This window comes from Balaenoptera borealis, assembly GCF_965194805.1.
Source record: "Balaenoptera borealis genome assembly, chromosome: 17".
NCBI classification, from domain to species: domain Eukaryota; kingdom Metazoa; phylum Chordata; class Mammalia; order Artiodactyla; family Balaenopteridae; genus Balaenoptera; species Balaenoptera borealis.
The window spans coordinates 81,771,950-81,787,948 of NC_138876.1; the positions used below are offsets into that span (position 1 = coordinate 81,771,950).

A 15,999-nucleotide genomic window follows, 5' to 3' on the forward strand; every position below is an offset into this window, starting at 1 on the left:
TACTGTGGTCATCATTTCTTGATGCATTTAAGTCCCATCATTATGCTGCACACCTCAGCTTCTAGAGTGCTGTATGTCAATTATATGGCAATCAAACTGGAAAACAAAAACAAAAAATAACCTCAAAGGGGAGCTTTTTCACCCTTGTTGGAGAGCTTCTACATCAGGGATCCAGAACACTTCTGCTGCCACGTGGATGGGGCCCCAAGCTCCAGGAGGACGGAAGCCCCTTGTTTGGAACCTCTCCCCCATGTATCTCTTCACCTGGTTCCATTTTCACTTTGTTTTCTGTATATTCTTAAAGGTATATTCTTACTGGTTACCCTTGGGATGACAGTTAACATCTTCACTTATAACAAAGCAGTTAAATTATCCACCTCGCTTCAATTTTATGCTAAAACTCATCTCCTAGACAGCTCCATCCTCCTCCTTTATGTTGTTATCACAAATTACTTTTTACACATGTTGTACAACTAACATAGATTTAAATTTGTTTTTATACATTTGTCTTTTAAATCACACAGGGGAAAAAAGAGGGCTTACAGATCAAAAGCACAGTAATAACAGTCTTTATTCACTAATGTGGTTACCTTTAGCAGGATTCTTTATTTCTTCATATGGCTTTGATTCCACTATGACAGACTCCTTTTAGCATTTCTCTTAGGGCAGGTCTACTCATAATACACTCTCTCATCTTTTGTGTACCTAGAAATGTCTTAATTTATCCCTCATTTTTAAAGAATATTTTGCTGGATATAAAGTTCTTGGTTAACATTTTTCTCTCTCAGCATTTTAAATGTTTCATCTCACTGCCTTCTGTCTTCTGTAGTTTCTGATGGGAAACTGGCTGTTAATTTTACGGAGGTGAACTTTTAAGTTATGCATCATTTTTCTTGCTGCTTTCAAGATTCCCTCTTTGTTTTTGACTTTCAACTATTTGACTATGTTTCCCATTTGTAGATTCATATATAGGGAAATTTTTGGCCGTTATTTCTTCAAATACACCTTTGCTCCTTTATATCTCTCATCTTCTGGAATGCTCATTCTGTGTGTGTTGGTATACTCGATGGTGTCATACACGTCTCTTAGAATATTTACACGTTTCTTCATTCTGTTTTCTTTCTGCTCCTCAGGCTGGGTAATTTCAATTTTTTCTGAAGATTGACCATTCTTTCTCCTACTTTAGAACTCCTCTAGTGAAATTTTCATTTCACTTATTGTACTTTTTGACTCTAGAATTTGTGTTTGCTTCCTTTTTATGCATTCTAGCTCTATTCATAATCTCAATTTGTCAAGACACCATTATCTTGGTTTCCTTTGGTTCTTTGTGCATGGTTCCGATAGCTTTTGATTATATATAAAGCAGTTGATTTAAAGTCTTTGTTGAGTACGTCCAAGTTTGTCCTCTGAAGCGATCATTTTTGTCAATTCTTGTATTTCTTCTGAGTGGGCTGTACTTTTACATTTCTTTGACTGTCTCATAATTTCATGTTGAAGCCTAAACATTTTGAATATTATCATGTGATAAATCTGGAAATCAAATTGCTGACCTCTTTCAGTTTTGTTGTTATTCTTTACTACACATCATAGTCATTTGTTGTTTAATACATTTACTATCCTATTTTTTAAAGATTGTATTCTTTGTCATGTGTGGTTTCTGAAGTCTCTGTTCCTTTAGCTTATGGTAAGCTATTGGCTTGACACAGAATTCCTTAAATGTCTAGAGACACAGAAAGAAAAGAAGAAGGTTCTAGTGCCTGGGGTTTGCTGATTGGCTCTGTGCCTTGGCACTCCTTTGGTGCTTAGCCAGACTGTTTAGCTGTCTTACTTAGCCTCCACTCTGCTTATACTGAGTCTAAAGATCAGCTGGAGGTGAAAGCCTAGGGTCTTCTCCGTTTCTTCCTGAGCATGACTTTTTCCCTGAGTATGTGGCTGGCTTTCTAGATACCCTGTTATATGCCAGAGAATTTTGAAGTCCTTACGCCCTAAATTAACTCTCTCCCTGGCTTTCCCTCCAAGGCTTTTTGGCATGTCTATTTATGTCCCAACTGTAATCTTTCATCCCAGGCATCAGCAGCTTGTTAATTTCAATGTTGTCAAGCAATGCTGTTCACTTAGGGATTTTCACTCCCTAAGAGAATTCAAATTAGGCTAAACAGATGCAAATGTTTTGCATCAATCAGGGAACCATCAGAAAGGCTTAACAGACAACACAATTCCTTGAAAACAAAGCCCACTCTGCTCCCTCCATAACCAGACTGCCACCCTGGGAACATGGGCTACCATCCTCACCACCACTGAGTCAGACAGGGGAAGTGAAACAACTAAGTTAAAAGGCCACGAAGCCTTCCTACTATGTTTAAGTCAACTTTTTTCTGATTAAGTGTTCACTGTGTTTCTATAAATCTGATTATTTTCCAGAGTTCTGACAAATTTGATTCAGACAGATTTGGCTTGTTTTTCCCTCAATGTTTCTGTCGAGGGCCAGGTCCTTGGAGCTCCCTACTATGCCATTTTAACTGAAATGACCGTTCTTGCCTAGTTCCTGACTTTAGCCGAACATTAAATAAGTAAATAAGTATGATGCTGGATTTTAGGCTGAGAATATATCTTTTACATATTAAAAAAGATACACAAATTCCTATTTTATATACTGTTTAGTTATTTTTTTAGGGTGGTGTTTTGCCTAATGTTTTCTGTGCAAGTATATAGATTATCACATTCTTTTTATATTAAGATTTATAAACATAAATGTTTGAATGTATAGTATATCTTAATTACGACGAACCTTTCACTCCTAGAATCAGTCCCATTTGGTTGCTATGTATTACTGTTTTAATGTGCAATTTAATTGTTTGTTTCTATTTTATTTGTGATCTGTGTATTAATATTTGAAGTGAGATAAGCTTAGAGTTGTCTATTATATGCAATGTTTATGATATAGTTATATTTCTGTTTCTTAGAAAGAAGTTGGAATGTTACCTTTCCTTTCTATGCTCTGGGGCGATTTAAATAGCCCTAGCACTATGTGACGTATGCCAGTGTTTTAAAACACTGTGAAACTTAATATTATGGGGACTAGTAGACTTAGTTTGAGATGTTAAAAAGTATTTCTTTTGAGGTTTAATTTTTCAGGCCACTGCAATAAAATGAAGCAGAATGAATCAAACACATTATTAAGTATTTTAGTGTTAAAGAAGGATTAATCATCTTCCAAAGTAAAATTTAAGATTATTACTAACACTACTTGAGCCTAAACTCATCTTAGCCTATGATGCTCCCTGACATTTTTAAATGGAGAAATAGATAATATTATTTATCCTTCCTCTTTCAGGGTGAAAACAGACTGAATACATCAGGTGCACAATTTCATCATCTGAATAAAAACTCCCTTCAATTTAAAGGGGTGAACATAAATGTTAATCTTTCATTTATCTTCAATAAAACTGTTAATTAAATATTTCACACTTCTTCAGCTGCTTTTATCAAAACTTTGTAGGCTAGAATTTCTGAGGCAGTCTTCTAGGCAGTAAGCAAATTATTAGGGAAAATACTGTGTTTGTACCTCATATTTAAGGAGACAGTGAGCTGAAAATACACATAATTTGGGAGTGGGTAAATGTAAAGGATACATTTTTAATATTTTTTCAGTGGAAGAGAAGGTATGTGTAAGTTATGAATTATTTATAAAAGTAAGGCAAAAATATTTGAAGAGGAAAATGGTATACCCACTTTTTAAAGAAAGAATATCATGTAGAATCAAATTGTCATTTTAACAGGACCAAACATTTAAATTATTTAATTTTTCCACCAAAATTTTCTTCCAGATAATGATGGACACATATTCTTTGAATGACTGAATTTTATGTACTTCATAAAGAAACAAACTTCCTTTTTTAGGAAAAGTCAGAAGCTAGTAATGTATTCATATCATTGCAAAATTATCTCTTTTTACTGAGAATGTTGTTAGATGTTTCAGAAAGGACTTAGAAAATTATTGACCCAGTATCCTAAAGTAACAGGGCAAACCACCATCACAGACTGTGGAGAGACAAGTGAATACAAAGAGATACAGATTTGTTTAGCTGGAGCGGAAGTCACAGGAGGTATAAACTGATAGTAACACCTAGATGGTAATATTGATGAACAGTGCTTCAGGATGAGTGTGAACTAGGGTGAGAGTGAGAAACTCCTGGAGACCACAGTCTACATGAGGGGTCTGCTTCCCTGGGCTCCACCTCCAGGAACCCCTTCAGGATCTGCATGGAAGGGTGTCTTCCTGGCTCTGGCAGAGAAAGGGGAAAGTGATCACTATGGAAACAATGAGAATTCTCCAAAGACCTACACTCTAGGGGAAAAAGTGCCAGAGCCCAACCCTGAAACTTTATGCCAAACTGGGAAAGGGACCTTACTCCTGCCCTCCCCAGCCTTCTTATATTACCTGGGGGAGGGTAACCCTTAGTCAGGAGTTAATAGTTCATAGAAATGCATTGAAAATCAATCAGGCAGGGAAGGGAGTAGGATACAGAGGAGGGAAAAAGAAACCACGCCACTGGAGAAGCACTCAAGAAGATCAGAGACCCAAGACATCGGCCAAATAAAACACTAAGGCTTAGCTGGGACATTATAGAAAGTCCCTCCCACAAACTTACCGAAGCATACAATATGGAAGCCTACAGTCCAGAAGAAAGACAAAAACAAAGATAGTAGAGAAATTTGAAGACTCCTGTACCTATATCTAAAAAAACAGTAGACACAGACCAACTCTTAGCCAAATTAATGTAAATACTTACACTACAGATCTGTTTACTTTAATTCTACTACCTATATAACATTTCATATTGATAATAAAAAATTGTAAGACAGCCAAAAAGCAAGAGAAAACAGTCTAAAGAAACAAAGCAACCATCAGAACTAGATTCAAATATAATACAGATGTTGGGATTACCAGATAGACAAGTTAAATAACAATGATTAATATTTTAAGAACTCTAATGGAAAAAGCAGACAGCATAAAAGAACAGTTAGATAATATAAGTAGAGAGATGGAAATGCTAAGAAAAATGGAAATGTTAGAAAGTTAAAAGCACAGTATCATAAATGAAGAATATCTTCAATGAGCTCATTTATAGACTGAGCAGGGCCAAGGAAAGAATAAGTGTTCTTGAAGATGTGTTAAAAGAAACTCCTCCAAACTGATATGCAAAGAGAAAAAAGAAAGGAAAATTAAAAGGAACATCCAGGGGCTATGGAACACTCAGGTTTATGGAGTCACAGAATGAGAAGAACATGAGAACAGAGCAGTAGAAATATTTGACATAGTGGCTGAGAAATGTCCAAAATAAATGGAGACATGTTCATATTCATGCATTAGAAGATTCAGTATTTTTAAGATGTCAAATCTTGCCCAGTAGATTTATAGATTAAAAAAATTCACAGTAAAATTCCAGCAAGGTATTTCGTAGGTGTCGACAAAATGATTCTGAGATTTTATAATATCAGAAGGCAAAGGACCTACAATAGCCAATACAATTCTGAAAAAGAAAAATAAGTTTAATGAATTCACATTTCCTGAGTTCAAACTTATTATAAGACTATCAAAACCAACTTGTTATTGGTGAAAGGATAGACATAAATTAAAGGCAGAGAATGGAGACCTCAGAAAGAACTTGCAAAAATATCTTTGACGAAGAAATGATCTTTCGCAGAAGAGCAAAGACAATATGATGCAGAAAGAATAGCATTTTCAACAGATGGCACTGGAAAAGCTGGGAATTCAAATGAGAAGAAAAAATCAGTGAAAATGATGACACGACAATTGAAATTATCCAGAGGATCAGAAAGTAAACAGAATGAAGAATGATTGACATATTCTAAGAAACCTGTAGGATACCATCAAGCAGATCAACATACACATTACAAAAGAGAGTCAGTAAAGAGACAGAAGGAGAAGAGAGCCATAAAGAGGCAGAAAGAATATTTGAAGAAAAAATGGCCAAAAACTTTATAAGTTTGAGGAAATACATGAATCCTCACATCTAAGGAGCTCAACGAACTCAATAGGCTAAACTCAGAGAGATCCACAGTGAAGAGCGTATGATCAGAATGTCAAGAGACAAAGAGAGAATCTCGAATCTAGAGAGAAAGTAGCAGTGTGTTATGTGCAAGGGACCCTCAGGCATATTAGCAGCTGAATTTTCATCATAAATCATGGCAGCCAGAGGAGGTGGGATAACATATTTAAAAAAATCTTGTCAGTCAAGAATTCCATACTAGCACCTGGCAAAATTATCTTATAAAAATGAAGGAGAAATTAAGTCATTCTCAGATACACACAGGCTGATGGAGTTCATTACCAGTAGACCTGCCCTAAAAGGAGTCCTGCTTAAGGAAGTCCTACAGGTTGAAATAAAAGGACCCTATATAGTAACTTGAAGCCACAAGAAGAAACAAAGATCTCTAGTAAAGGTAACTATATATGTATACACACACACACACACACACACACACACACACACACACACACACACACTAATGGAATAGAATTGAGAGTACAACAATAAGTCCATACACCTATGACTGACTGATTTTCAATAAGGGTATCAACACGATTCAATGCAAAAGAATAGTCTCTTCAGTGGTCCTGGAATTACTGGATATCCACATGCTAAAGAATGAAGTTGGACCCCTTTCTCACATCATATAAAAAATTAATTAAAAATGGATCAACAACCTGAATATTAGAACTAAGACTATAAAACTCATAGAAGAAAACACAGGGGTAAACCTTTGTAATCTTGGATTTGTCAGTAGATTCTTAGATATGACTCCAAAAACACTGGCACAGAATTTAAAATAGATAAATATATGGGGATGGGGAAGGGTAAGCTGGGACAGAGTGAGAGTGGCATGGACATATAAACACTGCCAAACGTAAAATAGATAGCTAGTGGGAAGCAGCTGCATAGCACAGGGAGATCAGCTCGGTGCTTTGTGACCACCTAGAGGGGTGGGATAGGGAGGGTGGGAGGGAGGGAGGTGCAAGAGGGAAGACATATGGGGATATATGTATATGTATAACTGATTCACTTTGTTATAAGGCAGAAACTAACACAGCATTGTAAAGCAATTATACTCCAATAAAGATGTTAAAAAAACAAAACAAAAACAACAACAACAACAAAATAGATAAATCTAACTATCAAAGCTAAAACTTTGTGTATCAGAAGACGTTATCAAGAAAGTGAAAAGACAACCTACAGAATGGGAGAAAATATTTGCAACTCTTAGACCTGATAAGGACTAGTATCAAGATTATATTAAGTACTTTTACAACAAATAAAAACCAAAACAAAAATTAGGAAAATGTGCAAAGGACTTGAAAAACATTTTTTCAAAGAATATATGCAAATGTCCAACATGCACACAAAAGGATGCTCGACATCATTATTCCTTAGTGAAATGCAAGTCAAAACCACAATGGGGGGCTTCCCTGGTGGCTCAGTGGTTGAGAGTCTGCCTGCCAATGCAGGGGACACGGGTTCGAGCCCTGGTCTGGGAAGATCCCACATGCCGCGGAGCAACTAGGCCCGTGAGCCACAATTGCTGAGCCTGCGCGTCTGGAGCCTGTGCTCCGCTACAAGAGAGGCCGCGATAGTGAGAGGCCCGCGCACCGCGATGAAGAGTGGCCCCCAGTTGCCGCAACTAGAGAAAGCCCTCGCACAGAAACGAAGACCCAACACAGCCATAAATAAATAAATAAACAAACACAAAGTTAAAAAAAAAAAAAAAAACCACAATGGGGTACCATTCCATGCCCATTGGATGGCTCTAATACGTTTTTTTTAAAACAGGAAATAACAGGTTTGGGTGAGTTAAGGAGAAATTGGAATCCTCACAAACAGCTGGGGGGAATGTAAAATGCTCCAGCCTATGTGGAAATAGCTTGGTGACTCCTCAAAAAGTTAAACATAGAATTACCACTTGACCCTGTAATTCCACTCTTCAGTATATAACCAAAGAGTCGAAAACAGGTTCTCAGACCAGTGTACAGGTACACACATGTTCACAGCAGTACTATTCACAACAGCAAAATGTGGAAACAGCCCAAATGCCCATCAGCTGGTGGATGGATAAACAAAACATGGCATGTGAATACAATGGAATATCATTCAGCCATAAAAAGAAATGAAGAACTGGAACATGCTACAGCATGGATGTATGCAGTAACATTTTTAGGATGCCTGATACAAAATTTCATATTGCACTGATTCCATTTATGTGAAATAACCAGAATAAGCAAACTCATAGAGACAGAAAGCTGATGGTTGTTTGCCAAGGGCAGACGTTGGGGAGGGCAGTAAGGAATGGGGAAAGTTGCTTAATAGGTAGGGGTTTTACTTTGGATTGATAGAAATATTTTGGAACAAGATGGAGGTGGTGATTGCACAACATTGTGAATGTACTGAGTGCCACTGAATTGTTCACAGTAATTTTTTTTTTTTATTAGAATTAGAAAATAGAAAAAATGAAGTAAAAAAAACCCAGAGAATTCTAAGTAGTTGTCAAAAATGTATTACTAGCATTAGGGATATTGGGAAGACAGTATTAAATTAGATTCTTAAGCTAGGAATGCATTTGGTGCCTAACCAGTTCTTGGGTGCTTAAAACATATTTAGCTGACAGACGTTACTGAGACACTGGTGCTTGCTAACACCTCCTGAGGGACAGGATGATTTGAGCCTGAGGCTGAAATCAATTTCAATGCATCAATGTCAGTGTTTCTTTTGAAATTTAGTTTTCTATAAGAGTAAAAATTTGCTGTATAGTTTAGACCCAAAAAATATGAAAGCAGAGAAAGCCAAGGGGAAAAAGGCTTTCAACTTTAAAGAAGGTATGAATAACATCCAAATATTATGCCTGCTTCACATAATAAAAATAGTATTATTTGAAGTTCTATCCGTGCAAGACAGAATGAATTTGCCACTCATATATATTAAGAACTGTAATTAAAATCATCTAATGAGGTGTGATACGTGAAGTTGTTTTCAAAGCACTTAAACTCAGATGCAAAAGCAAGAAATTAAATTGAATCTACAATTGGACTTTTTAGAAAATAAAAGTAGATTTTACTGATACAAAAGAATATTCCTAATGCTACTTCAGCAGTCCAGGCGGTTTGTTCAGAATCCTTTATCAGCTTTTCTTCACAATTAACAGAAAAGAAAAAGTCGAGGCACTATTGTCAGGACCTAAAACTCCTTGCCTGATTTACATTTTAAAATTAAAGTGCTATTGGATACTGTAGAAAGTCTTATTAGAATGCAAATAATATCTGAACACAGAGATGTGAGAAGTCGGTGCCTAGGTGTGGTAAATCGGGTCACTAAAGAAAAGAATAGCAAAGAATAGCTACACAGAGCAGCAATCCAAAGTCAGTGCAGCCATCTACAAGCAAAGAGCAGTGAGAATAACAGCCGGTGTCTAAATAGTTAGAAAAAGATTCATGATGCTGAAGGACTATGAAAGCTGAGGTGCCCATCTTTCTCCACTGATGATGGAGATGATGTATTCTCTCCTCACCTCTATTCTTCTTCACTGTTCTCCATCCATAAAATCCTACAACTACCCTAGTGTTCCTTTTCTTTACTTGGTCAATGTGTTTAATTCTTCACTGAAGAGGTGAATTTGTTTACTCTTTTCTTAATTACTGCCGGTCCTTTAAATTTTCCATTAAAAGGTAATTACTTAGAGTAACATTCCCTGCCCTTCAGCCTGATATATATCCTGTCTTTTGTGACAACCATTATTCTCTTTAGTTTTTATGTTATTTGATCAACTGTGAACAAGGTAGGAAAATGTTAACTCTTAAAGAGAGAAGCGCGTTGAATAGGTGTGGAGAGGTGAGGTAGGGAAGGAGACTTCCTCAGAAAAGAATACCTAAATATTAACACAGACTGTGAAAAACCCATCAGAAACCGCAGTTTTGCTGGGGTTGTTTTCCTGAAACCAGAGAGGCGCAAAGATGAAATCTTAGGCTGTGCAGGTTTCCTACCAAATACCAGACAGTGGGCTGTATAACTGAGTCCAAAAAGGAGGTGATGCAAAGGCAAGCAGATTAATACCAGGAGGGCTTGAGGTGCCAGCTGAGCAGATATCAAACGTTAGAGCTCAGGGACCTGAGTCCTGTAGGTTCGACAATGCAGGTGGGTACCTTGTGGGTCCTGTAAACCACATAAGGATTTGGTAGAACCATTCCAGCTGATCCAAGGTAGGGAAATCCTGTTGGGTGGGGATAAGGGTGTGTCACACAAAGTAGTGCAGATAAATCTCATAAGACAGTCCTGAGCCCTGATGCCATCCCCCGCCTTCAACAGGTCTGGGTCAGCAGTAGTCAGATGCGCAGATTGGTTGCAGGGAGAAGTGACCCCCAGCGAGTGTTGCTGCAGCAAAATGTGCCGTCTGCTCTTTGGGCCCCGATCCTGCCAGCATCCAGGTGTAACTGCCCAGGTGCCAGGGGGCGTCCACTACAGCTCTGGTCACATGCTCTGGATCATTGCAGGTGATCCTTCCTTAGTAGGGGCAACGGATTCTACTGGGCCAAGGAGGAAGGAAGCAAAGAAACACGTGGTCCACAATCGCAAATGGGGTAGGCTGGACACAGAAAGCCAAAGGTTGATGCGTTACCTGCATTTTCACTTCTGTGGCCCTGTCTCCAACCCCCATCACACCACAGTGTTTTCCCTCCAACAGCTGTGTTTGAACCTCTGAGATATTCTGGACCTTCCTGGGCTTATTGGATTTGGAGGCCTTTAGTGGACGCCTTTTCTGCCTGGAATGCGCTTTAGAATTTTGAGTGAAGTTGAGGAATTTTAGAGGTTAATGGTCTGTTCCTCACACCAAGGCAGCAGATAAAACCCAAGCAAAGGATGTATCTGGAAGGAAAACGATGGGTGAGGCATGTTCTAGTTTTATTGTTTATTTGTTTCAGTTTGATTTGTGCTAGATTCCTGTACTTATGAGCAAGGTGAGTTCTACTAGGAGGTATAAATATATAGTGACTGCTGCAGTTGTTATGGTTTGTGTGGGGTGAGGTTGGTGAGAGGGCCACTGAGAGAAGGAAAGATCCATGTACCAGGTGAGCAGAGGGAAGCGGACATGCAACTCAGCGAGTGCTGCAACAAATCAGCAGAAAGTACATTACCAGGTCATATTTCTGTTACTTTTAGGACTAAATATATTATATAGTATTAAATATAAAAATAAATTTCTGCTTCATAGTTATTTATAGTTTTTATAATAATACAAAGGGAAGTATAACATTTATATTTTTAATGTATAAATAGCCTTATTTTAAGTTTTAAATATTTATAGAAAATAGTATTTCATAAATACTAAGGTACACAATTTTCTATATCTGTTGAGTTTTTATATAAACAAAATTGTAATAACTAGCACTGGAGCTAGTCATTAAAAGTCAAAAACTAAATTAGTCAAAGAGAATATTAGTTTTCACTGTACCTGGAATACCAAAGAGCGTACTCACTCGCATGTTTTTTTCCTACCATGGTTTTCACATGACTGTTCCACTAGAAGAGGTTATGAATAAACTGGCTTAAATTTACAGATTCAATACAAATATATGTCATTTTTATTGACTATTTAAATGTGTCATGCACCGTGATAAGTGTACAATACATATTTCAGTTTTTTTAATATTGAAGTGTTTGCTCTATTAGACTCACCCCACTTAAAAGGTCATAAAACTCAAAGCATAAGAAATTTGCCCAACATCACCCAGCTTGTAAGTGTTTAAGTCTGGATAAGAGCCCCACTGAGCTACTCCAGAGACTGTGTCTCTAACCTTTACCCGACACGGACGTGCCCATGAATCACCGATTCGGTACGTCTGAGGCGGAGCCTGAGATCCTGCATCTCTGATGAGCCCCCAGCGGTGCTGAAGCTGCTCCTCCAATCCAAGAGCCAGACTTTGCATAACGAGATTCCTCTCTAGACTTCCTCTATTCAAACATGACAATCACTATATTTGCGAGGCCGTGGCATACCTTAGTGAGCCACTGTAGTTCTTAAAATAATGTTAAAGAAGGAAAATTACATGAACTGTTTTTAAAAAGTCATTTAGTATTTGTCCTGTAGGTGGATGCTTGTATTTTCTTCAGGCACGTGGTTTGTGTGTTGTTTTGGTTTTGTATTTTTACTCTCTTCTAGTTCTTTAAAGATTGCACTCATCACCAAGATGGGTGTATAACTTGGGCATCACCAAGATGGGTGTATAACTTGGGCATTGCACAGCTCTATGTGTCAGTACTTTCTAAATTTTGGGGGGGGAAATCCTCCTTTCTTGCATTATCTGGTTCTGATAGGGCTTCCAATAATCACATCTCATTAGCTTGTTTAGTTATTTATCCATGGGTGTATGAGAGAACAAAACCACTTTTGATCAGGGATCACTGATCAATGATGACATAACCCTGAAGGGGTCTGTAGCCTTACCCTCGCTCTACACCTCCCACCCACACTTGGAGGAAGTATGTATGTAGTAGGCGAACATGGGGCTGACAAAAAAGGGACGATTTTGAACCAAGAATTCAGGTGAGGTGAGAGTTAGTGGATATCCTTCAAATCTCAGAATTCTCTGAAGAGGACTTATTCCCAGATTTCCCAGTTATAAGAGCCAGTGCATTTTATTGTCGGCTTAATTAAGAATGGTTTGATGTTCCATCCTGTACAAGTTAAAGCCTGCTGGGGTCGTGTCTATGTTTGTGTCTCAGCTTTATCACTTCCCAGCTTTTTTTGACCATGAAAAATTTGCTTCACTACCAACAATAGCAACTATATCTTAAATAGTTTGAGGATTAAAAGACATCGTGCATGCACAAACTAAGCACTTAATAGACACATGCAGTTATAAAACCATATCATGTAAAACAAGACTCTGCTCAGGATTCACACTGGTAGAAAAAAGAAGTGGGAAGATGAAGAGAAAGACAACACTGCTTCTACACCCCTCTCAGCTTCTCTACTTTTTTCTTTCTTCAGCAGCGCTTCTCACCTTCTATGGTACCATGCAATTTACTTTGTTGCTTATTATTTTATACTTTATTTCATATAGGATGTAAAATTCCACAGAGGAGGGGACGTTTCTCTGTTTTTTTACTGATGCATCAAAGAACTTAGAACAGTGCTTCATAGGTTCATAGAGACTGAGAACAAATGCTCAGTAAATATCTGTAGAATAAATTTAAAGAGGTCTGCTCTGCTGTGAGAGGACTGCAAAGGAATGTTTATGGTTATCACTCGGCACTGATAGAAGGAGTAGAAAAATATTCCCCTGAGAATCTGTAACCAAAATCCAGGCTTCACATGAGTTTGGAGCTTGAGTTCCAACTCCCTGTGTTTCTGAAAACCTCAGACAACTTATTTAGAACTAGACTCTGGTCTATAGTGCCTCTAGGCACCTGGCAGAAACAAATGCTAATTTTCTTCCAAGGAACAGACCTTTAGCCTAGGACTCATAATATTTGAAATTTGCGAGCCCCAAAATATGAGCTCAAAGTAAGCAAAACAAAACAGAACCAAAAACAAACACACAAAAACCAAAAACAAGACAAAAACAAATACCATGAAAGCCAGAAGTAACACCAGACATCAGAGTCACAGCTGCAATGCTTTGAGTCATGGCAGTCTCAGACTGCGAAATAAATCAAGAGGAATGCCAGAAAGCAGAGAAGGAGAAACCTAGACAGAAATACCCTAAATAAGAAGGTAGAAATAAATCCATATGTATGACTAAGCATTATGAATGTAAGGATTAACTATCCATTGAAAAATCATAGATTGTCAAATTAGCTTTTTAAAAATATGGCATAACACAGCTATGAAGCAGAAACTGAAATGTGGGAATATAATAAACCACACTAAATAAAGTTGTAAAGCCATATTAGTATCAGAAAAAGTAAACCTTAAATAAAAAAGAAAGCATTACCAAAGATAAATGTAACTGCTACATAAGGACGAGAAAATAATTAATCAAGAAGACATAATTTGCTACTCGTAGCCAATGAATACCATAGCCTTAATATACATAATTTGCACATTAACAGACCTACAAGGAGATATTAAGTCCATAAGAATAGAGGAGGATTTCATCACTATCTCCCAATTACTGATGATCATAAAAGTTTATGAGATAGTTCACTAGAAAAATTGTTTCAGGGCTTCCCTGGTGGCGCAGTGGTTAAGAATCTGCCTGCCAATGCAGGGGACACGGGTTCGAGCCCTGGTCTGGGAAGATCCCACATGCCGCGGAGCAACTGGGCCCGTGAGCCACAACTACTGAGCCTGCGCATCTGGAGCCTGTGCTCCGAAACGGGAGAGGCCGCGACAGAGAGAGGCCCGCGCACCGCGATGAAGAGTGGCCCCCGCTCGCCGCAACTGGAGAAAGCCCTCGCACAGAAATGAAGACCCAACACAGCCAAAAATAAATATAAATAAATAAATTAATTAAAAAAAAAAAATTGTTTCAAAAATGTTCACAGGAAAAAATGTGTTAGCAACAAACTGTAAGCTACGTAAATATCTATTAATATCGAAAGGAAAGACTAATTTACTATGATATATACTGAACTTTTGGGTATCTATCCAAGAGAAATGAAAATGGTGCACGAATGTTCATAGCAGGTTTACTTATAATAGCCAATAGCAGGAAACAACCCAGATGTCCATCAGCAAATGAATAGTTAAATAAATTATGGCACATCAATACCATGGGATACTACACAGCAGTAAAAAACTCAAAATATTGACACATAACAACTGCATGGATCTCAAGGGGATACTGTTGATGAAAAAGGTCAATCTCAAAAGAGTCAATAATGTATGATTCCATTTACATAACATTCTTGCAATGACAAAATTATAGACATGGAAAAAAGTTAATGATTACAAGGAATCAATTACTTGGAAATAAAGTCATCATCATTTACCTTTTGGGTCTAATGAACCCTTTTAAATTCTTTATGTTTTAAGTCATTTTATTCATTTTATATGAAAGGAATAATGAAAAGCAACTTATCAGAAATTGTGATAAAATTTAACCATAGCAAACCCCAAATTTATTCCTCATCTCCCTGGTTTTCAATTTATATGTACCCAAAATGGGCAATGTCTTCTGGATGCAAATTAACTGCTCATAATCCTCATCATGGATCTGGAAAAATATCCATCCTGTAAATGCTAATACTAGATTCCAAATATGTCAATTCCAGCTTATCATTACTAGTGATTCCTCCTGCATTTCCAGCATCAAAGTACAATACTTGAATAATTTTTGAAAGCTCTGATCACTCATAATTATCTTGAAGAGAAGATGACCAAATAATTTTAAAATATCTACACCATTTATTTCCTTCCAATGACCTTTGTTTATTCACTTGCTTCATCATTTGTCAACTTCCAAAAAGCATCAAGTAACTTTTGGCACATAAACATAATGAAGAATGAAAAATGTAAATTGGGATGGGCCAGGATCTTGTCACAAAATACTGCATGATGAAATCCTTCCTGTTGAATGACTAAACTAGTATGAACATCATATTGCCTTTTTAACTTAGGCATATGTTGTCTATCCATTATTCCTAAGTTTGAGAAGATTCGTCTAGGATGTTGTCATCTGAGTATTTCTCTGATATCTCATTTATATAATCAAATTCATCACCATCATTACAGTCTCAAGTGTTGCTATCTGTTTGCTCTCCTTTCTGAATTTTTAAAATAATTGTGACATGTCTTTCACTGCCAATTTTTTTGTCTCTTTGCCATTTTTAGTGAAGGATACAAGATTCATTCTCAGCTGTTTTCAGTAAAATTTAAAAAACAGTCTCTGAAGATGGTGTCTCCAGTCTTCTATACATTTTTGAAAATGCAGAACTCTGGGCAATGCAATAAGAAAATTGAATGATAATGCAATAGCGATAGTTT

The 15,999-nt window shown here is 37.3% G+C and overlaps 1 protein-coding gene across 1 annotated transcript in view; it reads left to right on the top strand.

Annotated features, from left to right (window-relative positions):
* The window catches only part of LOC309614518 (uncharacterized protein), a 368,580-nt gene that overhangs the window by 348,645 nt on the left and 3,936 nt on the right, over window positions 1-15,999 (top strand). The window lies entirely within an intron of this gene.